This window comes from Neovison vison, chromosome X (genome assembly GCF_020171115.1).
Source record: "Neovison vison isolate M4711 chromosome X, ASM_NN_V1, whole genome shotgun sequence".
Taxonomy (NCBI): Eukaryota; Metazoa; Chordata; class Mammalia; order Carnivora; family Mustelidae; genus Neogale; species Neogale vison.
Window position 1 is genome coordinate 66,851,902 of NC_058105.1, and position 3,844 is coordinate 66,855,745.

A 3,844-nucleotide genomic window follows, 5' to 3' on the forward strand; every position below is an offset into this window, starting at 1 on the left:
TAAGTGTCTGCTTTCTGCTCAGGTCATGATCCCAGGGTCCTGACTCCTTACTCAGTAGGGGGCCTGCTTCTCCCTCTGCTTCTGCCTGCTGCTTCCCCTGCTTGTGCTCTGTCTCTCTCTCTCTCTCTAATAAATAAATAAAATCTTAAAAAAAAAGATGAGTGCCTTGTAAGAAGGCACCCCGCATTACTCACTCTTCTATACCTAGGGCTTAGCCACATATGGGCACACCTCTGAGTAGGCTATCAATGGACACGGGATATTGGATGAAAAATTTCACGAGGTTATCTATTGCATGTAAAAATTAGGAAGACAAAGAGGAGATAAAGCAGATACTAGATGGAATGTAAACCCCACTGAGGGTAAAGAGATGATGCCACATGGAAGGTGGGGTACCCAAAAGGGGAGCTCTTATAATACCCACAAACACCCTTGGCAAAATAAACCAGGGTCTGTACGCTCAGATAAGAGCATGTCTTAAGTAGGATGGCAAAATAACATCCAACCCTATAATAGGAGCCCTCTCTTCTTAGTCTCAGGTCTGCTGTATGGGTGGGGTGGGGGGAGGGTCTGCCTGTCCATACTGTGTGTAACACAATCCCCTGGAACGCCAGGGACATTAGAAGTGAGAAGTGAAATTCTTCCTTTTAGGAATGGACACTGTCTACTGGGATTCACTGTACTGTCTTGCCTGTCTCTTGAAGTATTAGAAGTTCTGAGTCCCCAAAACCTACCCAGGAGGAGTGTTGCTACTCCAGACCTCCGTTCTTCCTTACCATGCACACGTTTGAAGGGCCAACTTTGGCCTCCAGTTGCCCTATAGCTAGCCGATTTTATCTGTGAATTCTGTTGACAGGACCCACCCAGCATTCTTCAGGTTCCACTCATTTACCAGACAATGCCGCCTTTGTTATCAGACAGGGGTCCTTCCCCAGAGGCCAAGCAAGCCAAGCACTGACACCAGCTTTGAGGAGGGCAAAATGGATTTTATTGCAGGGCGTCAAGCAAGGAGACAGGAAAACATTTCTCAAATCCACCTTCCCAAACGGCTGGGGTTCGTTGTATAGCAGGTCAGGGTGCCAAGGCGTATGTAAGGTTGAATGGAATATCCTGATTGCACACAGGGACAAAGGGAGGTGTCCTCCTTTCTGAGCATGTGCATTCGAGAGTCATGCCTCTTCATGGGACACACATTCAGAAAATGGTGGCAGAAGCATGATGAACGGGGAGAGATCTCGGGGTGTGTTGTCACAGAGGTTACTCTCGTTCACTCTTGGTCCCCTCCACGCAGCTGCAAGAATTCTTCTCCGTTAGCTCCAGTCTTAGCTAGTCTCATCCCTGCTTGGTCACCTACTGCAAAACAGACTCAGAACTCACTCAAATTAGCCAGAGTTTCTTTAGGGTAGGATGATCAAACGTCTGTTGATGTGTCGGTTTCACTTTCAGTTGGTCACTTTTTGTTGCGGTGGTGTTGTTTTGTTTTGTTTTTCTGGACAAGGAGCCTGAATTGTCTCTTGGTCCCTGGTCTAGTGTTCCGGAATCATGCAGGCCTTCGGACTTGACGTTGGGCTGCAGGGGGCAGCAGGGAGCAGCTCCTCCTTTCTTTATGCCGCTACTGATTACTAGGAAATAAAAGCATAGTTTTCATAAACTGAGTAGCTTTTCTAAATTAGGTTTCCCACTCCATCATTCGTCTCAGAATAACTCTACAAGTTGAGTATGCCTCTTCATTTAATATTCGAAAAAGAAAAAGAGGGAGGGAGGGAGAGGGAGAGAGACCCTGTACAGAAACAGTAGATGGAGGAATTAAGACTTGATTCAAGGTCCAAGGTTATCACTAATTGATTATTATGGATATCCAGGGGTGTTTCTTGAGTTTTCCTTCCTGAGAAGCAAATCTGTTCCTCAGCAACACAAGGGCAGTACTGGAGTCCATGGCCAGCCTGGTGGCAGGCACTATCTCATTACACAGCACCCCTGGAAACCCTAGAGCTACTTTTGATGGCAAGGGGGTAGGAGAGAGGGAGGTGAGACTGTGGACAGGACACAAAGCTGAGAGGGACTTACGGAGATTAGTGAACGGCCGTACCTTCATTTCAGTAAGGGAGAGGCAGTGGTGGTGTCAGTGGCACGATGTCAACCCTTCCTGGCCACTGCAACCCAGGACAGAGCGAGATTTTCAGGGATTTGTGAGTCCCTATGTCAAAAGGGACGCAGTGGCCTGTGTCACCTCCTGGAACAGCTGTGTCAGATGGCCAGGATGGCATCTTAAGGGGCCGGCATACTTCCTCCTGACCACCAAACAGTCCTGGAATACAATCACCACACTCACAGGCAACAGCCCCGGCAAGATGGCGCCAACCATCTCTTTCACCTGGCCCTTGCTACATTGTGTAAATCAGGTTTTCTGTTTTCAGGGAACACTCTCTCACATGATTTCTGACCACAGCCCCGGTTTTGTTTTGTTTTTTTCCCTCTCAACTTTTAGTCATAAATTTCGAGGCCAATCAAATTTGCCTTTCCTGTCTTTAGTCCAATAGCCAAATAGTCTGTGAGAACCACACCCCTGGATACAATCTGCCTATTTAGCTACTTGATTCCTGTTTCCTATCCCAGTGACCTCATTGCCCCAGGACACCCTACCTCATACCATTTATGGCTTCTAGCCTGCCTGCATGGATTGGACTCTTTGTTCCTTTCATGTATTTATGTATCTATTTGAGGTGCACTTTGTCTCGTTACTGTATCTATTTAAGACTTTATTTGTTAGAGAAGGGGGGGGAGGGAGAGCATGAGCAGGGGGAGGGGCAGAAGGAGAGGGAGAGAGAAAAACAGCCTCCCTGCTGAGTGCCGAGCCAGGTGTGGGTCTCCCTCTTAGGACCCTGAAATCATGACCTGAGCCAAAGTTGGATGCTGAATGGACTGAGCCACCACCGGGGCACCCCCAACAATACATTAATTATACATGTTGCATAGATGCTTGACAGTAATGTGTGTTATAAATTGCTGGCTTCAGGGTTCAGAAGTTCTCCATTAAGTCAAGTTTGTTCCCGTGTTCAAAACTTCTACTAAATTCTTATTAAGGTGTTGGCTGTTTGGGCCGTCAATTGCCAAGCAACATGTTAAAATAGTCCACTATTTTACTGGATTTGTCCATCTCTGTTTGTAATTCTTTCAATTGTTGCTTTCTGTATTTTGAGGCTGTGTTGCAGTGAAGTTTCTGGGACAAGTTCCAATCTGGGACAGCAGCCCGGGGTCATTGTTGCACTCCCTCCTGACCACAGACCACACCCCGTGAACACAGTCACTCAAGATGTCGTCTCTAAAATTCTGTCTTGGCATGAAACGCACTTACTATAAGATGAATCCACCCCTGTGGGTATTGTGAACCACACCTATCACAGAAAAACACTTTCACTACCCAGATTTTATAGTTCTATGGTTGACTAACTCACATGGTTTCTGACCATACTCCTATTTTTCCTCCCAACTTTTAATGACCAGTTGCAAGGTCCTTCAAGTTTGTCTTCCCATCTAGTCTGGCAGCCATCAAGTCCATGTGGTCCATATTTTCAAGGAGTATCTACATGGCTTTACCACCTGCAAGTAGAAGCACTCACCCAACTGCCTTGCCAATGACAAACATATTTGAAAATGGAAGGTGCTTTTCCTTACATGTCAGGAAAAGGAAAATTTCCTTTTCCTTCTTCTACTCTATGGCACTCTAGCTCCGGCACTTACAGCTTTCATTTTCTCCACACCCCTGTTATTCCTGGCATTGCCGATACCTCGGCACCTTCGTCAGGACTGGTGATGCCTTTGGCTCTACCCGTGGCGTGTCTTA

The 3,844-nt window shown here is 46.7% G+C and overlaps 1 long non-coding RNA gene across 1 annotated transcript; it reads right to left on the reverse strand.

Annotated features, from left to right (window-relative positions):
* Positions 1-965: 965 nt before the first annotated feature.
* Positions 966-2,275, reverse strand: LOC122897204. The gene is made up of 2 exons (XR_006382492.1): positions 2,090-2,275; positions 966-1,622 (listed from the first exon to the last, which is right to left on the reverse strand). It is a non-coding gene; the product is annotated as an uncharacterized LOC122897204 (long non-coding RNA).
* Positions 2,276-3,844: the final 1,569 nt, after the last annotated feature.